Raw genomic sequence first — 22,223 nt, 5'->3', positions numbered from 1 at the left:
TAAGTGAGAAGTTTTAATCAGCATGTCACCCTTTTCTTTGAGTGCTTTGTTTTGCTTTCCTGATCAGAAAGTAGCTGTAATTCAATATGGCTGCACATACATCCATTTAAACTAAGTGTTGTAACTCTTAAATATCTTAAAATGAAAATAAGCACTGTTTACTTTAATTCTAATGTAAAAGGCACTACTGCTTCCAATAACTGGTAAAGGACATTATAATCTGTATGATAGGGTAATTGTACAAATTCCAGTGTTGTAGCTATTTAGACACTCCCTGTTACACATGGTCTTAATTTTTAATATGTATTTTTCTTTTAGTTCACTAAAATATTATGGGTTTCATTTTCATGCAGCTGAAAAGATAAATGTCCTTTCCCATGTTCCCATCAGAATTCTGTGTGTTCTGGGAGGTTAAAAAATTATAACTCAGCTGTTCCATACTGTATTAAGACTGAAATTTGGCATCCCAGATGTGAATTTGTTTCCAAAAGGAAACAGAATCTGGTAAGGTTTCTTTTTAGAGGAAAAAATATTTTAGAGGCTTAACTTATATTTTAAAAAGATTCATATTGTTTTATTTTAAATAAAATTGTACACAATTTTATTTAAAACCCTTTGGGACTTCTGAAGAGTAAAAACCCATATTAATCTAAATTTTTTACCTTTAAAAACAGGCCACTGAAAACGCAAAAGTTGTAGAATCTTAATCAGTGACCCAAAATACCTGCTTGCCTTTATTTTAAATGGTATATTCTCAAAGGGGCTCCCTCTGCCCAAGAGGAGTTTATTTTTGCAAAATAATAATAGCATTTTATTGTGTGGTAACCATAAGTCAGGCTCAGATCTAACTCTTTATGGGTAGTGACTCATTTAATCCCCTTGACCGACACCTTGAGATACATGCTATTATCCCTATTTTACAGGTGAGGAGACTTCCTAAGGTCTCACATTAGTAAGTGGGGCAGCATGGATTTGAACCCTGGCAAGCTGGCTCCAAAGCCCACATTCTTAACTACTATGTGTACTGCCCTCTAATCATAGTCATTTCCTAAATCTTAAATTCACTCAACATTTAGTAAGTGCCTATTAGCTTACGTGCCGGGCTTTGTACTAGAGATGGCGGGGGGAGGGGGGGGGCAGTGAGAATGGGGTGGATCTGGAGTGGAGAAAAGGGAGAATAAAGTTTTAAAAGGACACAATTCCTACCACAATTTTGCAGATCAGATGGACGAGACTCAATGACAATAATACGACAGTAAATCCTGCATTTTCCAGTTGGTTTTTCCAGTTTGGGGAATTGTGAGACCGGGTAGTTAACGTCTCTGAGGCATTTGGGTCCCTCTGGATGAGATAACTGCATGCCCAGACCTGTCTACCTGTGTTAAGGCCCTCTTGTCCCACTAGAGACATTTCCAAGGGCCACCCTTCTAAAAAAACCCCAAAACATGGTGGTAAAGTCCTCATCAATGTCACTCTGTTATTTTCCCTCAAACTCCAGTGGACATCAATAACATGCCTTTGGATGTGGTTGCTTTGAAACCACTGGCTCTTAGCACTCTGTCATACATAAGCCAACTGTTAAAGTGTCATTAGCAGAGACCCAGACAGAGATGACAGGTGTAAACAGTTTATAATTTACAAAGCGCAGGATCAGGTTTCTCCTGCCCTCTGCCAACAGCTCACAAACACACCTTAGCTTGGCCCTGTGAATGCACCGCAACACATTCTTACAGGATTGTTTTTACATAAATCCTATTTGGTAACATTTTGGTCATTTGAGTCCCTTTAACTGTTCATTCAAACTATGCAAAGCTATTGGTTGATTTCTGAGATAACATTTCAAAATGCCCTGTCCAGCTAAATAAACACATGTGCCTTGGAATATTCCGAATGGACTGTCTTTCTACACTTCACTGTAGGTTTCCTTCTTTGTTTTTCCCTTTTTTAACCCATGGTGCTCCTACGCAGTCAAGATGCAGGTTCGAAATGGCTAGCCTTTGAAGAGCCCTGCCATTGTCGCTCTGCGTGCAGACGTGGGACTTCTCACACCTTCTAAGTCGGCCCTACTTAGCCACCTTCTGCATTTTTCACTACTGACATGTTTCAGTAAAACTCTGACTAACTGGAATACTTAGGGGAGGGGGTTCTGGTTGAACGATTTCCTGGTTAAATTGAAAGTTATTTAGAAAGCCCTTGTTATTGAAAATCTTTCCAAAGTACATCAGCACACTTTTCTCTGGAGTGAGGCAGCAGCGCTGGAGAAACATTGCACATAGCTGTTTGGAAGGGCTGCAAAACAAATTTAGCAAAGCTGCTAACTGCTCTTCAGTCCTTTCTTTTGCTCGAAAGCTGCCCCTCTCTGGATTGGTGAGGCAGCAGGGATTCCAAACCCTTACTATTCTCTTCAAAACCTCTTTCTCTCATCTAAACGGAGGCCTCATGTCCCACCAAGGGGATAAAACAAAGACCAGGAGGCCATTAGCCCTCCCCTTTCCTTCCTCCACCTCCAGGTTCCACTCCCTCCAATGTCCACTTGCATCCAAGGCTGACTCCTCCTTCACTTGTGTTCCAGATCATTCTCTCCAGCCTCCCCTATGAGGCTACCCATCTCTTTGCCCTTTCTGTGGTAGTTTCATTCTCTCCCAATCCACTGACATGCCCATAAACATTCCTGTCTCCCTATTCCAAAAAAACCTTTCTCTCCATCTTTCCTTCCCTTGAAGGCTAAGTCCTTGATTTCACTGCCAATCGCCAAGGGTCGGTACAGCTACGACCTGCATTTACTTCCTGACCTCCATCCACTCTATAGCTGTTTCCCTTCTCCTGTAACTCCACCAAAACTGCTCTCACAAAGGCCATCGATGACTGGTGACTGAATCTAATGGCTTTATATCAACAAACCTTGCTGATTCTTCCTAAATACAGCTAGAATTTCTTCCCTTCTCTCCATCTCTGCTGCCACCACTCCTTTGCTGAACTTCACGTGTATACAGCATAAATCAGATCTTGTCACCCCCTTCACTGTTTCCCAGCGCACTTGGAACAACATGCAGAACTTCCTAACAGGCCACAGGCCGCAGCCCTGCAGGTGAGCTCTGCACCCACCTTCACCACCTTCCAGCCAAACTGTGTTTTGGATCCTCAAATACCCTACAACTCCTCGTCTGGAGCTGTTTTCACCCCAGGTTCTCTCTACCTAGAGAACTCTTCTTTCTGACTTGCCCTGTCTGGCTCATCCTCCTCCTGCAGGTCTTACTTCAAATGTTACCTCCTTGGAGAGAAATTCTGTGACCAAGCCATCTGTGTGGGCTTCTGACACCCGCTCCTCACCATAATGTTCTTTTTCATGGCACCCCATTCTTTCCCTTCAGACTAGTGACCACAAGCTATAATGGGAAATGCACTTCTGTGCTTCCTGGTTGAATTATCTTTTGCCCCCACTAGGCTGTGGGGCCCGGAGTCCGTGGATCACATCCTTTTTATTCACCACTAGACACCCAGTGCTGAGCCCCGTGTCAGACACATAGTTATTGAAAGAATGAATGAACAGATGACAACTTTATACTTTTACAACAGAAGGCCTTTCTAGAAGGACTACAGAAGCTTAACCAGAAACATAACTCAATAAAGAGCAGCTGAAGAAATTCACATTTTAAGCATCCTAGCATTTGAAATGCCTTACTCATCTTTACACGTAGGTAAGTCAGGCCACTTGGCCTGGAGGAGAAAAGCACTTAGCATAATACAAATATGTGTCCTTTTATAAGGAAATAAGGGTCTAAAGAGAAGCACAGACATTATGTTGATAGTAGTGAGTAGAGTGGCCTGCAGGAAGGAAGCAGGACGGGCCAGGGATAGGACAGCCCCTAACGCAAGTGAGAGGAGTACAGAGCGCAGAGAAGAAGAAGCGGGACGATGGGGGTAAATTTACCCAGCTGGGGAGGCTAAAGTTAGACCCAGTAATAAGGTCGTTGACCTGGCCAGGAAACAGGGAAGCTGGGTAGCAAGAGGGATGCAGAACTGCAAGTCTGCACAAACGCAAAGCTGGCTTTGCAACGGTTAGGGGAAAAGGACAGGAAGGATTTGGGTGGAGATGAATAGAAACTGCAGTGATGAGCAACAGGCACAGTGGTCGAAGGAGGCTGTTGTGAGTACTTATGAGTAAGCAGCAGGAGTTTCTCGATAGGCACATGATCTTTGGATTTTGAACAATCAGAAACTGAGATCAAGGTAATAATACGGTTATAACTGACTTCGTATCCAATCAGCAACACAGGGTAATTGCATTGATCATGTTTCGAGTATTAGAGGGGAATGTAAACTCCAAGAAAGAAGGCTGCCATCAGCTGGGGTTCAACTGGAGCCACAGAGCATCCCCTTTCATACCGATGTCCTGCTCATTCCAGAGGCTGACATACCCTGAAAAACGGGGCTGACACTGAGCTGAGGGAGAAGTTGGAAATAGGCAGCACCTTTCACTGAAGGTTCAGCTTTTAAATAGGTCATATTAGAACTAGAGGAGTGGAGCTTCTGCTTCAGAGACTCCTCCTACAGATGACTTTGTAAAACAGATTACACCCACCCCCTGGATTTTTTATGGATCCTGATTTTCCTATACTGAGACTGCTTACAGCAGGCGTCTTCTATGTCATTCGAAAGCAAGAAGAGCACGAATCATTTTGCATAGCCTTGTAGCTTTTTAGGCATTTTTAAAAAAACACTAAAAAAATTAAATGCCAACCCCAAATTACTCAATAAACTCAACCCTATTTTCTCAAAAGGAAATGACTTCAGATAAAGATGCCCACCTAGCTTTTAGTTCACCCAGCTCTGTCTACCTACAGGGAACGTAATTTCCTCTGCACAGAAAAGTTCTCTAGAATCATCGGTTAGAAAATATACATTAAGCAGAGTGGTGAAGCAGCAGCCAGCACCAGTAAATTTGCCTTCATATCCCTCCGCCCAGCTGTTGCAATTAGATTAGTTCTTTAGTATTATTTTAAGAGTGATTGGAATTTAATTTTAGTTGGGAAGAGCTGAGTCCATTGTTTACTTACAAACAAACAAAAGAATCCTCTCCCCAGCACTAGGATTCCTGCTTGGCTGGTTTTAAATAGATGAGGCTGACCAGATATTTACCATCAGCTTGGTGAAGAAAGAGACATTGTCCTAGAGAGCCAAAGTCATGGGAACTCAGTCCACACAGTGATGCATTGCTAACTGGGAATGGACTATGACCAATCAAAGGCTCACTGTACATTTCATGGAGGTGGGACCAAAACAGGAAAAGAAAAAATAACTAAGTGCCAGCATGTTGGGAAGACATCATTGCAATAAAATTGTGAAACAAACACTGGCAGGCAAACAACCACCAAACAACAACGAACTGCAATATGCTTATCAGGGTTTGACCAAGAAAAAAGGCCCCCGATCTTTCAGAGGACACTGGCAAAAATCCCAGTCCTGCAACTCCTGAATAGCTCCCTGTGCAGTGTTTCCTCCAGGTACGGCATTGTCAGCGGCGAGATGTTCTCAGCAGTCAAGGAGCAGCTGCACAATGCAAGCAGCCTCTGAATGGTCGGAGAGCTCTTTATTCAGGCCTCATGTGATTAAAAAAAAAACAAAAAACTGGTGTTCTTTTGTGCTTTACAAAGGAAGTACTTTTCTGGCTCCAAGTTCAAGACTCACGGGCTATTAGCAGAGGCAAGAGGGACACTGTATTAGCATGTGTGAAAAAAAAGGAATAGGCGTTCCTTAAAATCAAGTCCATAATAAGAGCAGCCCGGTATCTGGAACACCTACCTAGACAGGAGCCGCTCCAACTGCAGTTAGAAGGTAAGTATTTTGACTCCTGTGTTTTGATGAAAATCTTTTGGCAACAATCTCACATACACACACGCACACACACACACACACATGCTCACTTGCAGAGAACCACAATAGGAAACTACAGCATGTATTCAGAATCAATACATTTCTGGAAAGTAGTGTGGTAACAGAAACTGGAACACAGAAAATTTAGAGCCAGGAGAGCATCTCCTCCAACACCTCAATCTCCAGAGAAGCAGCCTGCTTTTCTGGGGAGGTTAAGTGACTTGCCCAAAGACACACAGATACTTTATAAATAAATCAGTTCTGAACACCCCTGAGGGAAGACGTCCTGGTACTTCCACACTACCCCGCATCGGAGACAGCGTTTAGGGCTCAGTGGAGACCCGATTTTAGGTTTTGCCTTCAGTCCAGTCTAGACTCGATCCCCCAGCACTGTTGTTTTCCAGCTGTGTGACTGAGGGAAAAATTCTTTTGTTCTTCAGAATCTCAACTGATTTTAACTGAAAAATGGGGTTAATAGGAACACATGCCTTTAGGGTTGCTGCACAGATTAAGTAAGCAAATAGCAAGCACTAAATAAATGTTGGTTACTGTGATTGTTGCTATTTGAAGTAGTAGTAGTATTTTCACCTTCTTAGGAATTTTAATACGTTTAGAAAAAAGGGAAAAAAATAACAGGGAGGACATAAAAAATAGCCACAAAGGTTTATGACTAAGCATATGGGGAATAAATGCAGGCAGGTCATACAAGCAAAACGTCTAATTGCTTTATCTGCTCTTAAAAACTTAGGTCAAATGCTTTGTAGGAAGAACAATGTGCCGTCTTTGCACATGAGTATTATACCTCTTATCCATCTACGTGGGCTCAATGGTTTGAGTTTGTTTTTTCCGAAGTTAGTAACAGGCGTTTATTGGTTCTTTGCAAACGTTTTATCTTCCTCTAAATAACTTATTGCTGAGCATTTAAATTTTTTTTTTTTCTGATAGTGGGTGTCCTGATGGCCAAGATGCAATGCCACTTACTGTCCTGAGATGTCAACCTCACACATGTGGAGCCACCCAGAGTGTTGGCATAATGACTTTCTTTCAGGTCCTTCATAGTCTGTTTTCCAAAGCTCTTCTAGCACTACCATTTAACATGAGTTCTCAGCACAGTTCTCTTCTGAGGAACAGAAGTTTAGTTAGTGTTCTTAAATGTGCCTTTGCTTCCAACAACAGTTTATAACATTTTTGTCTGTTATCTTATTTAACCGGTTATGTATCTGTTAGAACATACTTAATAGCTGCTTTTCATGTACTTATAGTAATTATACAAACAGTGCATGAAGATCTTCTCATGGCAAAAATAAAGACATAAATAAAATAAACATTATAGAAAAAGCTAAATTCCCACTTGACTATCACCCCTAATCTCAAACCCCAGCATACAACACTCCCAGCCTATCCCACCTCAGAGGCGTCCAACTACTTTGCAATTTCCTACGTATTTTCTAGAGTTTTCTTTTTCTTCTTTGCCTTTACATGTTTATTTAACCATTTTACTTTTTTGTAAATATATTCTTAGAGTTGGCAATATTTTTAGATGGAAGTCATTCATAGCAACTAAGAAAATATCATTTTCAATCATGTGTTCTGCAATCAAGCAAATTGTTCTTGGTTATATATAAGGTATAATTTTAAACATCTACACCTTATCCTTATGTACCACAACCCATTGCCCCCAGGTCTGGAAGTTAGAACAAACAGCATTTCTTTATTCAGCACTAGACAACTTTCGACATTAGGGTTTTTGCTGGGATAGTCTGGGCAAGCCTCGTGTGGTCGTTCTGCTTCCTATAGCTGGAGGCAATATTTGGTTGCTTTCGTAGTTTTTGTTTGTCTATTTATTTTTATAGTTTTCTTTCCGAAATTTATGTCACATATTCCTAATTCTAAAGCTGTTAAAGATCTGTAGACTACTGAATATGCATATAATCTGACATGCTATGAAAAGCATTCTCCCTGTTTTGCAATCCAAGAACAAAAGAAATCATTGATAGTCATGACTTGTAAGAATTGTCCTGTCCGGCAGCTGTGCTAGGCAGTGTGCAGAGCTGCCATCCATACTCTTAGGTTATCCTTCAAAGAAATGGCTCCCAATATTCTAATATGGTAACCTTGTATCTTTCATTGCAATACATTTTAATAATTCCTCTAATGCTGACAGGTATGGCCTTTCTTTAATTTGTGCCTGATTAATTACCCTCATATCATGCAAAAACATATAAAATAACTGATGGATTTCCTTCAATACCTTGATTTTCACTACTAGAATTGTTAGCACCATCTCCATCAGTGGGAGATGCTCAAGTGAAATGATTTACAGGGTCTTTGAAGTCAAGATACTTTATATTTTAGTTTTTATTTTACTTCTGTCCTGGACTTTCTTAACCTCTTGATTTTTGTGTAAAATTTTAATTATTTAGGTCATCGGACACATCAATTGTTCTTCCCAATGTATCTTAAACTAAACTAGATATATAGAATGACTTTGTCATCATTACAAGCTTGGCAGCACAGGGGCCATCTTCTGCCCCATGCCTGTGTATTGTCTCCACCATATGGGAGGTCTGTATTCCGGATAAACTTCTGCTTCAGGTGTTCACAAAGATGTCTTGATTTCTGGCTATAGCTTCTATTTCCAGTTACTCCTCCTAGGAGGGCCCAGCCCCTGTCATACTCTGAAACCTAGAAGAAATGGAGTCCCTTGTCATTCCCACACATCACGTTAATCTCTCACTATCAGAAAATGATATGTCAAGTTAAGGGACTAGGGCATGAAGTTGCATGAGTTTTTCCCAAAGATTCCCTGTTTGCTTGTAATCAGGCATCCCTCATATTTCATAGAGACTGATGTTATGTGTATGCATGTGTTATATACCTAATTTCAAGAGTGAGAGAGAGAGAGAAAAAAAAACTTGGCCTGAACTATCATTTTTCACTTGTGTCTTCCTTGGCAGTTTATTCTCATCTGACTGGCACCAATACCAGCCAACGACTTCTACTTCAGATCAGCATCTTTTGGCACTTCGATGACAGTATATTTCTGCATGGCTGATTGCAGACAGGAAAAAATCTTGTGCAAATAATATTTCCCATTAACAACACTGAATTGATGTCAAAGCTCTCAATCCATCCCAAGACAATAAAATTCACAAGCATGATAATATTAATATGACAATGTAAATGACTTATGGTGGAGAATGTTCTGCCCCACTTGATACTAATTGTGGAAAAATAAAGGAGTCAGATCTGGATCTTGTCTTTCTCAGGCTGCAAATGCTTGATAACATTCATGCGGATCAGCTGTGATGGGTGGTGGGGGTGGAGGGGGAACACAATAACAGTTGAATCACATGCTGGCCTGGCTACACAAAATGCTAATTAGCGATGATCCCTGTGTCCATTGCATTTTAAATACTCAAAATAAGAACTCAAATTAACACCACAGATCTTTTATCTAAACCTGTTGTATTTGTTTTCAGAAGTCCTCTTATATCTATTGTATGTGGGGGAGGGGGAAAGGAGAGTCACCAAAACTATTATTTATTTTTTAATGATAACTAGCACTCAAGGACATTTGAAAGTAATATTCTTAAAAGGCAACAACCCCGGACTAGCATGACTAAATAAAGGGTTAATTACTGTGCATGTTCCTATGCTAAGAGGCCACCCACACAAGTTCATTCTGTCAGTATCAAGCTTGCGTATTGTCATTACAAGTTCAAACACTAATTAATAGTTAGAGTGAACTTGGTAACATCTTACACATGAATGGGTATCTAGGGCAGAAGAAAACCTTTAGTTCTTTAAGATGCTTTATTTATCCAGTTAAGCAGTCTCGTGTGCAGAAGCACATGTCATATCTTGGGAAATGCACTGGTGGTTGCCCATTTGTTTTCTTCTGTGTGTTTTCTGAGGATTCTGTCTCTGCTGCTGGGAGGGCAGCCTGCAGAGACATCAAGAATTCAGTCTCTTTGTATTCCATCTTCATCTGAGAGACAGGAATTGGTGTGAAATTTTTTTAAAGACTTTGGATAGAGAGTTTGAGGTCATCATTTCTTATATCCTTTGCTGTTGTTATTTGCCAACCAAATCGTGTACGGTCCAGGAGGCATGTGCCGCTGGAGCTGCGACCATAACTGACCAGTATTCTGGTGTTTCTGTAAGTCAGAAATCTGGATCCTTCTTTGAGAAATAAAGTATCTTCTAAAGGACACTCAGTATTTGCCTTGTCCTCTTCATTCCCAGGAGACCTCTCCCAAACCTCTTTACATACAGATAGCATTTCAATGGCCTTTTTTTTATAGGACCCTGACTGTCCCTTCATCTTGCATTAATAGGGTTCAGGACACACTTGTTTTCTCCCCTCTCATTTACTTTAGACTGCAGGGAATTTAAAAGCAGCACAGGTCCTTAGGACTCCTGCATCAGAGAAACTGAAAAAGAGAAAACTTTTAAAGGCAAGTATCATACTCTTCTAGGATTCCACAAGAATCTGGATTTCTTTTAAGGTGAAGTTTGACTATTTGCAGACACTAGCAGATCAGGGCAAAACCTACGGGGTTGTCATCACTTTAAACTCTAAATAAAGCTGGTTCCTGCGTCACGTTGGAGAAACAGGAAGTGTCTGTGGCTGAAGGGTACAAAGAGCAAGGAAGCGAGGGCAGTGGAGCCTCTTCCGCGCAGAACTACCTAGTTCACTCTCCATGTCTTCATTTCTCTGGGCTGCCAACGATCTTGTTTACTTCCAGAGGCTGCTGCTTCAGCACCGCTTGAACCTTCTCCCTGATCCTTTTTGTCATTTTGGAGATAGCAACATTTTCCATTTGTAACACTGAGATTCTGCGAACGTAGGTCTATTTGAATACTCACAAAGCCCAAGCAGCATATCACAAAATTGAAGGGTTTTTTCCCCTTGAGCTCAGAAAATACCAGCTTTTCTCTTTCAAGATGATGTCAATTCTATTTTTCAACTTCTATGGGAGGAGGATTGGTTTTCTGTTATGACTATAACTGAATTCCTTTAAGTCAGAGAAGTGCTGCCTTTCTATTTCATCATGAATTAAATTTTACTTAGTGTTTCTGGAAAACTCTTACAAGATCCCTGGGTTTGGTAAAACCCTCTCCCCCTGCTCCCTCTTATGTAGCATGTGAGCAAAATGACCCAGTTCAGAAGAGGTTCTCTCCCACTTGGAACCACTCTACTCTCACGTTTTCTGAGGTAGTCCTCAGAACCACAGATGTATCTCAATCTTTCTTTTTTCTCTTGATTTAGTTTCTGCTGAAAATACTTTTTTCTTCCTGGAATAATTCTCATTATTCTTGAAACATAACAGGCTACATAGAAATGTCTGCTAATGTAAAAACAAACCTTATCCTCAACATTTAGACTTGTTACATTTTTAAATGAGGCCAAGAATTTCATTGTTTAATTCAGAATGGTCAAGACTGATCAACATGGGGGAAGCATTAGATCTTCTCCAAAGGATTATAATCTGACTAGTTTCCCGACCTTCCAGGGCTGTTTAATCCAGATTAGGTAGCAGCAACACCACACCCACATGCCGACAGGAGTTTGTGCTGGAAGAAGAAAAAGAAGCCAATGGGACAATAATGATAAGGCAAACAGACGGGTTTAGATAATGTGGTCAAGCCTCATTGCTCCTGATGAAGTCTCCAATTTGCTTACATTCCTGCCCAAACTCGCGCTTTTCCTGTTTGCGGTAGACTTCGAATGTTTTCTCTTCTCCTTTACTTCTCCATTTAAGTTCTTTAATCTTTGTGGCAGCTCTTAAAACACATTGGTGGGTCTTTGATTACATGACTGTCAATGTTCTCTGCTGCATTTCTCATGCAGATTAAATGCACCTTGGTAGAGATAGGAAAAAAAGAATTCTCATTAGGGAAACATTCCCTAATGTTTCCAAGAAATAACTTGTGTACTGGAAAAGCTGGGAACAGACACTAGTCCTTCTTTCAGCAACGTATTTACACTTCTGGGTTATTACTGTTGAAGGCACTCCTTCCAACCGCTGTCACTATGGGTGGCCCTTCCTTATCAGAGTTGGTTTCTGGGATCACTGAGGAGTCTCCTTCCCAGTCCTCCTTCCCGAGCGTGGGGTCAGGCACGATCTAGGGCACGGATGTGGTTTGCAGTTTCCTTGTGTACTTCTCAGGACAGGCCTCCCACGACCCTCAGAATGGAGTCTGCCTGCCAAGCAGGACTGAGATCATTATATCAAAATGTTACAAGGACAAAAACGGATTTGTCATTACTGTGATATCATCATTTCTAGTCAATGTTTCTCTAAGTTGGTATTTATTGCTTTTAGACTTTGGCATAAAAGGTGATGTGGAGAGGGTTTATCTGCAGCCTCATCCTCCACTGTTACAGGAAACTATGTACCAGGCTTATTCATGTACTACCTAATAGACGTGGTTGCACTGGAAAATGGCAGCTCAGAGTGGGAAAGTAGAGACAAAGGCTGACCTCGTCTCTCCATGTAGGACTGGAGATGCCACTCAGATGTGGTGAAAATCTGCTCTGAAAGAGGAGTCTTCTTGGCCCCATGCAGTTCTGCAGTCCATCAAAACTGCAGGGGTGATGGTAGAAATAAATCCTCATTTGCCTTTTAGAATTAGGGGGACACAGTACTGAGCTATCCTGGGAGGTTGTTAGGACAATTCAGGTTGTTTGTAAAGGCAGCAAAGCATTTTGGAAGCAGGAAGATTTAAGAAAATGAGAAATCATTTCAATCATAAGTATGTGCTGGAAACCAAGGGCAGAGTCTTAGTTTACTGGAGTCAAAGGTCTGAAACCTGAGGCTAGCCGTAATCCTAAAGGCCACTGAGATTAGTGTCACTCTTCTTATCACCAGCTCTCTCACCTCAGCGCCATTTGCCTACGTGGCCTTGGGGCTATGAGGCAAATACTGGGTTCCCATGACTCCACAGGTACAAGCATGTCAAGGTCCAAGTTAACCACTTCCCCGAGACACTCTGATTGTTTTATATCTTGAAAGATAAACTACCAACAAATATCATCACATCCCTGCAATGCTGTTAGCTAGCTGTCTAAAAATAGTTTGTTCCCCTTTTTTTCTAAGACAACTCCATTTTTGCACCCCACACTCTATGTATCCTCATATCTCATGTCCACATGTCCTTTGGACCAATGCCTCTCAAACACCAATGTGTGCACCAATCGCCTTGTTAAAATGTAGACCCACCCCCAGTTGGTCTGGTGTGGGGCCTGAGCATCTGCATTTCTAATAAGCTCTCAGGTGATGCTAATGATGCTGGTTGGTGGGCCATACTTCCAAAAGCAAGGCTTCAATCACTTGTCAACCTGATCATAGGGCTGTAACTAGGTAATGACTGGGAGCCCTTCCCCAGAGCTAGCAGACTCTCCAGATTGCCTGGAAAGCCCCCATACCCATCACACAGATCCTTACCCTAACCCCTCCAACGAATATAACAGCACAAGGGGTGATTACAGAGCTTTCAAAACGCAGATCCTGAAAACTCTCCTGAGCCCCTATTTCTCCTGATTCCATCTCCCCAGACTTCAGCCATTCCCACCTCTTTTTATTGCTCATTATCGCTAGTCTGAGCAAACACAAGCTTCAGCCTGATAAGCAATCAACTGACTTTTCCATAAATATAGATTCTCATGAAAAACAAAAAGAAAAGGGAACAAAATGGAGAGGTGTTATATGTTCAATTTATTTTCGGTTCCAAACCTATTTTTCCCTTAGGCTTGTTGCTTGATTTCCATTAAGTCATTCTGTTTGCTCTTCGCCTTTGCATCAGTTTTTCCTGTTACTCCAGAAAGACTTCAAAAGGATTTTTAAAAATCTATTAGCTTTAAAAAAAAAAAATCTATCTTTTTTTTTCCTAGTGGCATTAAAGAAATGGTAGGTAATACCTGGGCATGGGTACCAACTGTCCTAAAGAAGTATAGCACTGATGTTGCTGAAAAACCTCATATTCAATTTTATGGAAATACTTGTTTTGATCCTTTTCTTCCAGGTCATCCTAATTGTCTTTCCAGCCAAGGCATGTGCCAAACCCTCTAAATATATTCACATTACATTTGTATTTGTTTATTTTTCAATATTCCAATATGTGAAATTAACTCCTAAGAATTAACTCCTAAAACGTCAGCTGATTTAAGGTATGTGTTATTGGAAATTAGTACTCTTACATATTCTTAAGATAAAGGGCTATATTTTAAAAGCTATGTTTTACTTAACTATTTGATTAATATTCTCTTAAGTAATGTACTGATTAAGAAAAGGCCTTTGCTTTATCTATTAAGGAAGCTTCTACCTTAGAAGCTTTTATTTCATAACAGTATTACTAAGAAGCAAGCATTAAGGCTGGCTAATTATGTCTTTGGATCTAAACCAGAGGAGAAACTCCAATGATGTAAACTGCTATACATCTGATACTTAATAAAAGAAGCTGAATGATCCCTTGAGTCAACACCCATGAACGTAAAGCATTCTGCAAATAAGGAGGGAACATGATCAGCACTATTAATTAAAGAATATTACATCCAGAACTTTGCAATATGTAAGTTACTCTTTGAAAGGAGCTGAAGTGCTCTTACGGGCTGCCCATTAATGCTCTCTCCAAGTGTGCTGAACCTTATCACTGGACATACATTTTGTGCTGGCAGACTGGCCCCGGGGTCATCACGGTTCTTGTGGAAGACCATCTACCCTATCACTTACACTAACACCTGCAGACAGGGATGTCTGGCAGCCCTGGAACTTTACTGTCTAGTTTTGGGTTGATCGGTCTTGAATTGGTTCCAAAGCTCTGTGGGTATCAACACAGCTGGGCACTACAGAACAGTGAGGGCCAGTTATGATGCTTTCACCCTCCTTGACAGCTTTCTTTTCTTTCTTTCTTTTCCGTACTTGAGATTTGATTTATGGACCTTAATTCTTGCTTCCAGGGAGGACTGTCACACTCTCGATACTGTCCATTTAGCTGCCATGGCCAAGTCAGCTCAACAATGGTTCTCAAGACTCATGGTGCGTTTCAGTGAATATCACACTTCTTGTCACACTGGAGCAGAAAATTCGCTTTAGGGTGGTATATGGAGGAAAGTTTCAAGCCCCTGCCGTGGAGGACAGAAACTGTGCATGTCATTCTATACAGACAACTTTGAAAATGGGTTCCCGAGGGTCGCCATGGGCTGCTAATACATCTTGGGGTTTTTGATGGTCAAGAATTATAAAACAGACTTCCCACTATTCATATTATATTCAAAGTTCTTTTCAATTTATAGTCTATAAATATAATGGTGTATACCACGCAAAAGCTACTGTTGTGTTTAAATAATATATTTTTCACTACTTCTTCAGTTGGAAGGTTTTACCATATGTTTCCAAAAGTCCCCTTTTCAATGGGAAAACCGGGGCCAGGGACAAACGAGCTTGCCTTCAGATTACACCAAGGTAACAAAAGATATAAGAAGACAACTTCATTCTCTTTGCCTGTAGAGCTTCAATTCACCTGAAAACAGTACTGCTCTGCACAATTCCATCCTGTAAGCCATAACGGACAATGAAAAGGGTTTCGTCATTGTCCAAAAACATTTAAACTGTTCTTACATGAATGCTGCCTTGGAAACTAAAGGAATAATGGGACAGGCCTGGTCTTCTCTGTCTACAATTTTTACTTCTAGAAAGAAGTGTACAATAACTAAAGCATGACCTTAGATATAGTTTAAAGGTTTTCAGAGCTAGCTGATGGGAAGACTAACTAACCACTTTTCAGGCTCTCAAAGAATCAATTAAAAATAAATATTAGCATAAGCAAACAGCAAAACGGACCTCATAAATCATCTCTTAGATGTCTCTGAAAATTCAGGGGAAACAAATCACATATTAAATTCCCTGAATATAGCCAAGAATCTCCTAAGAAGTTACTTTATAGGCCTCTACCAAATGAGGACTGAATCAAGAAATAAAAATTTCTCTTGGAGTCTGAGAAGTTAGCCTCAATAATGGGATAAATTCTGTTTTGCACCATCCCATAGCAATATGGAGACCTCAGATACTAGAACACAATTCAGGCTAAAACCTGAAGAGAGATAAGAGGCAGTAGGATCTTGGTGATTACGTTTATTCTTTGGAGAAGACTAGACTATCATGAAATGCTCATAACATTTGCTTTCTGGGGGAGCAAAAGGATGGGGGCTGGCATGGGGATAACTCCCACTGGAAACCGCAATCACCCATTGTTACCCATCCTCTGATGGAGGGTTAGGGAAGTTAATTTTCTTCACCTCTGCCACCAGTGACCAGAGAAACAAAATGTAAACAGAGATGGAAACCAGAGACAAGAAATAAAAATGATTTTATTTATAATAAATGAGAAATTACACTCTTATCTTCTAAGGAAGCATAAATGTCCAATTATTGTTAACAGAAGGTGCCATGTGAGTAGTTTTCTAGTACCAACAGGAATGCAGTGTACCATTTATGCAAAATTCACAAGACAGTGTTCCCCTATATCATTCAATCTGTGTATAAATTATAAATTGTCAGAGCATTTAATAGTATACAAACAATAATCAGAATGCTCAACCAATATTCATGCCCATCACAAACACCTCTCTGCCAAAGGCCAGGCTACTTTTAGGACTGGTGATAGCACACGTTTAAGTCAACTGGCTGTAACTGGTTCCATTGCTCATGGGCCTTCTAATTGAGCATCTTCAGATCATGGTTAAGTCAGTGATGGATCCTAACCTTGGACAAATAGAAAATAAGGAACTGCATTCCTTTACGGTTTGAATGGAAAAGCATTGGTGGCTAAAGAGTTTATTATTTAAGCAGCATTTTAAGCCATTGTTATTTTAAAATATGAATGCTATAAATATCCTTCAATTATTTCAGGTCATTAATTTCCATAATATTTCCTTTTATGACTACTTCTAAGCGTCCTTGGTTTTATTTTAAAAGCAAAATAAACATCTACTGAAGGTTAGTCACAAATTTCACAGTCAGCAATGTCTGGATTATTTTAAGAAAGGAGAGATTACCAAGAGAATGATTCTCTCCGAGGTTATCTGACACCATTACTCCACCTTTTAGCTCCTGAACTTGAAACCACGTCTGTGAAATAATACTCTAAAAGTGCTAATGTTAACAACATCTAATGATATAGAGAGCCCCGTGTCAGGCTCTGCGGGCTTGAAACTGTGCCTTTAACTGGCTCTACTCAATCACAGCAAAAGCAAAGGCGATGCCCAAGGAGAGATGTTGTCCAGTGACCAGCTTCTGAAGGCCCCGGCAGCACGCGCCCAGCACACATCGCTGTGCACTGCAGTCCGCAGACCGTCCACAGCGCCCAGGTGCTCTGCATCTCACAGTAAGGATGGCACCTTAGGTTGACCTGGGGCTTTACACTGTGTAAAAACAGAGATGACATCATTTGCTCTGCACCAAAACCTTGGGAGAAAAGCTTGGCTCTCTATTCATTTCACACTTGAGGAATGTTATTCTCAGGAAGGTTAGTTAAATCAGAGGCTCCCCAAATTGACTGATCATCACAGTTGCCTGAGGGACATTTGACTCCTGTAGATTCCCAGGCCTCGACCCTGGAGATTCTGATCAGGCAGGTCTTTGGCAACCCAGTTCCCCAAACAGCTTCATAGCTACAATTCTCACCCTTAAGGACAGGAATCCAACATTGTCAGAAGAGGGCTTGGGTTAGCTCTGTTATTAAATATTAGCATCCATTAGCACATTCAGCAAGTACCACATTGAATGCAAAGAGGATTAAAGTATAGTCTCTGTTCTTGGGGACCGCAAAGGTGAGTGGCTTTATGGAATTCGTAAAGTGTCACTTGGATGAGATATGGGCCATGACCAAAGAGAAAGTGGGTAGAAGAATCTAGAGGGGGAAGGTGGAGGAGGGGAGTGACTCAGCAAGGGCTTAAGGTGTAGAGAAGCTGGAACCAAATTTGCCCTGGCTACAATTCCAGTGTAGAATCACTTCTGCATGATATTCTCTAGCACACACACACAAACACACACACGCACTCTCTTTGCAGCTTATGCCTCATCAGCATGCTTACATGAACAGATTTGGAGGAAAAGACTGAAAATAGGAAATGCTTATCTAGTGCTTACTATGTAACAAACCCTTACAGCAATCTACACATCTTGACTCATTTAATCCTCACAAAGACCCTAAAAGGCAGGCACTATTGCTATTCCATTTTACAGAGGAGAAAACTGAGGCACAGAGAGGTTAAGTAGTTTGCCTGTGGTCACACAGCTAGTGAGTGGTGGTCTTGGGTTTGAACCCAGGCTCCGGCCTCGCTGCAGATGACCACTGACACGCGCCTCTCTTCTCTTGTGGACAAGTTTCATTTGCTGAAGCTGGTCCCTGCCCTCCACACTTCAGTTCTGACTTGATTACTGAATTCAGATATAATAGGTATCTCAGAGAATGTAATCACAACAAGCTTGCTCTATCAGCTCCCTGTTTGCAATTAAACGGAGACACGCTACAACAACAACATCAATAATCCCACAGAGGAATGAGGATGTCTGGACTGACAACTTAAAGTATCAGGAGCCGTCAACTTTCTGACAGCCAGGGTAGCGCTTTAAAAAATACCTGCCTGCTGTTTGCCACAAGGACGCTCCCGAGGGTCTCTCACAGGATCCGTCTATAGATCCTGACTCAGTTATATACCCGAACCTGAAGAAATGATGACAACGAAAAATGTAGGCATACCAACCACTACCCACCAAACGTCACTGTCGCCAGTCAAAGAATTACTGATTAGCCTGGAGAGTACTGCCAGGCGAGCCATGCACTTCGTTCCTCATCTTTAAAATTCCCCAGAATGTGTAAAATAAGTGTCTCTATGGCCTAAGGCTTCCTCTGATATTCACACTTCTTTTTAAAAAAGGAGTTTGTAGCCAGCCCTCCTTTTCAACATGTTTTAGTTTGCCAAGCTGAAAATACGAAGCACAATGGTTGGGCAAAAGGATAAGAACACGTAACTTTACACTGACGATCTTTTTATTCAACAGAAGAAGGTTTCTTCTCTTTTTCCAAACCAGGGCAAGGACAGGTGCCATGGGGTACTGTGGGAATGAAATGGGACAGTGCATGTCAAAGAGCTTGGAAAAGCCTTGCACTAATTACTTGCTCACCTTCGGGTCAATTATGATTTGGTACTCAGTGAAATCCTCCAAGGTTGGGCCCGTAACGATGATGCTCTCCCCATCTCTCAGCACAGCTGCATAAGGCCACGGAGCAAGTTAGGTAAGTGCCAAGGAGTCGGAAGATGACACAGCTTCCCACTTAGGCGGGGCATTAGCCCGAATCCTCTCTACCAAGAGGAGAGTTCACATGTGTCAGCCTCTGAATGTGCAAGTGCAGATGGGATTCTCTCAAAACCTTTTTACATCAGCGGGGGACAATCATACTTACTTACAGGCAGTGTTAATAATGGGGCAATTTTGCAAATCCAATAGAAAATTATTTCATAAGTGACGCCATATGTGGTCAGATATGACAAAAATGAAAATATTTTCATTCAACCATTGCCAAAATATACTAGAAAGTTAAAAAAAATTAAAATTTGGGGGGAAGGGATAAACAAGCAATAATGGAGATCCTGTCTTGGGAGAGAAGCATCTCCCTGCACAGATGAGGGCCCAGGAGGAGTTGGCTGTGTTTTAGAGAGCACTCATTCATCCCCAAGAATTCTTGTGAGCTACCAAAGGACACTTCTCCATTTGGAAAACAAACAGGGGCTGTATTGCTAGTTTGCAAACTGCTTTGAAAACTATGGAGGACAAATAAGTACATATAGTGGCTTCAATAATACTCTGTGCATTATATAACTTTGTATCAGAGCTGTTTTTTGTGACTGCATTGGGAAACATTTTAATGTATTCATTTTAACTACAAATAGTCACCTCATTTACCTTTAAGCACTTGAAAATTCACCAAGTATAATTTTAGCCTAATTTCTTATGAACCTCCGTGTAACCAGTGTAGGGAGGCCACCTCTGAACTCAGAGTTCAGTCCCTCAAAGGGATTAAATCTTAAACACACCATCACGTCGACTGCTTTGGCTGATCACGCTTGGTGTCATTAGTTTCTATTTAATATGGCAGCTGATGCCTTGTGGTCCCTTGCAAATGGGGGAGAGCGGAGCCTTGGAGAGAAGTGAATTATAATTGCCTGCCGCAGGACTGTGTGGCGCTGCCTGTGACAGCGGCAAGTGGAGAAAAGAGGAAAGCATTAGAGAAGGTCTGTTGTACTGATGAAGTGGAATTCCTAGAACACACTGTGCTATAAAATGAGATTTGGCTCCACAGTGCTGGGAGCAAACAATGGACTCAATAGTACCCAGCACTGGTTGCTGGGCATATTCTAGCTCCTTTAGTCGGAGCTGCCTTTCATTCAAGGGAGCAGGAGCCACACTGGAGAATGGAAAGGAGAGGGTGTACTCCTGGTCCAGAGAAATCCTGAGAATAGGATGTTAGGGGAAAAAAACCAAGAGACTTTCAACCCCAATGAATACCACGATAAGACACCCTTTCACACTCAACACAGTACAGCTTCAACCAAGTCCATAATTTTTTTTGGATAACTAACTAAAGAAATGACTAGAAAAATGTGTCCAGCCTCTTTAGTTGGGTTATTATAGCTCATGTTTTAGAAAGATCTGGGTGGAGGATGGGTCCTTCTTAGATCTTTCTCTCTGGAAAAAGATAGAGAAAAGGAAGCTTTAACAAGCAGAGGTAGGAGTGGGGGCTGCAAAGAGTTGGAGGGGGGCCCTCTATTCTATGTCCTAATCTGGACATGATCTGAGTTCATGAAAAACAAGCAATGAACAGTAACATCAGTAAACATATGCTAAATCACCTATTATAAAACTACATCCTGCCTTAGAAAGAAATTGTCAGTCTCTAGATGGGTAACAGATTCTACTAGTAATCAGCCAGGAGGTAAGAGTTTGTTTCCAACTTGCAAAATTGAGAGGAAAAGAGAGGGGAGAATTCCTACTCAAAAACTGCCCCAGGCACTAAAAAGACAGTTTAACTGTTGAAATCAAAGACAGTTAATCGTAGCCTGTACAAGTAGGAGCAAATCCACCTAATTATGAATGGGGCATTGTCAAACCAGTTTGCCCCTGAAATACTCATTTTAAACTAACTTAGGCTTTAAAAAAAAATCCATTTGAACCAAAAAATTTGAACAAAATTATATTGCAGCTATTACTAATCAATTACAATTAAAGGTATGAAATGAAGTACATAGATTCTGTTTGAGGGTTCACAGGTAGGTAATATGTAATCATTTTCATAAAGTATTTGTTCAAAAAATACTGCATAGAAACTAAATTCATGAAGAAAATTCTGCACTTCGAGGCTTGCCTTGGTCGGGGGTGGGCAAAGTCCCAATGAGCCCTGATTTGCCACCTTTTTGAAAGGGTTCAGTTGTTAAGCACATGCACACACACAAAACAGACACTACATATCCCTGTTGGAGGTTTCATGTCAAGGAGCCCAGGAACCAAGAATCCCTGAGTATGGGAAAGCTCAGTTTCCAGCAAGGCGCCCTCCCTAAGCCGGGAAAGGCCGGCTTGGGCGCTGAGATGGTCACTGGCAGGTCCAGCCCATTCCTGCCTTATTTGTTCAGATCATTAGGAGGGTGCCAATTAGCACCTATTTTCATGAAGCTTTTTGTGTTATGAACATCTGTCCACTAGCATCTGGCCAGGGCCCAAGTCCATTTCACGAGAAACACCAAACAGCTGTCAGATGGCCCTGAGTTTGGGTGAATATCAAAATGAACACAATCGTTCCTGGCCTGGAGGAGGGGCCCCAGTTCCTATCGTTCCTATCATCCATCTCCGGCTGGACCCAGTCTCCAAGCTCTGCTTGTTAGCACATTTCCTAACTCCTGACTAGCAATTTCCTTATTTTTGTAAATTAGGCTTTGCCCACCGGTGTAACACTTGGGACAGATAAAGCCAGAATTAACTTGTGTTTGCTTGAGAGCTCATGATCATTTGACCCTCGTTTTTCTTCTTCAATCACCCAGCTCCTTTTCTGCCTTCTCATTACCTCAGGGAAGCAGGGATGACGGCTGAGTCGGAACAGGGATTTACTTTCCAAACCATCCACTTTGCTGTGTAGTGGACCAACTATCAGGTTTTGTGAAAAACAAGTGTTTAAAACCAATGAATCAAATTGACATTTTTGTCTTAGTGGTATAAGTTCATGCCACAAGTAACAAAGTTTTGTTGCAGAAAATAAACTTTTTATATTTATACATTGATTTTGAGTTA

At 41.2% G+C, this 22,223-nt stretch overlaps 1 protein-coding gene across 4 annotated transcripts in view; it reads right to left on the bottom strand.

Moving 5' to 3' along the window:
• Positions 1-22,223, bottom strand: part of SEMA6A (semaphorin 6A) — a 126,915-nt gene that overhangs the window by 86,269 nt on the left and 18,423 nt on the right. Inside the window, exon 1 of one of the 4 annotated variants that reach the window (XM_070517567.1) lies at positions 5,058-5,138. The exons of the other annotated variants lie outside the window; for them this stretch is intronic. The gene's annotated coding sequence lies outside the window, so the exon portion shown is untranslated. Of the gene's footprint in view, positions 1-5,057; positions 5,139-22,223 lie in introns of those variants that run through there. 4 annotated transcript variants of the gene reach the window in all.

Source organism: Equus asinus, chromosome 9, assembly GCF_041296235.1.
Source record: "Equus asinus isolate D_3611 breed Donkey chromosome 9, EquAss-T2T_v2, whole genome shotgun sequence".
Classification (NCBI taxonomy): domain Eukaryota; kingdom Metazoa; phylum Chordata; class Mammalia; order Perissodactyla; family Equidae; genus Equus; species Equus asinus.
Note: the sequence above shows the minus strand (reverse complement) of the source record. Positions and strands in the feature narration are given on the sequence as shown.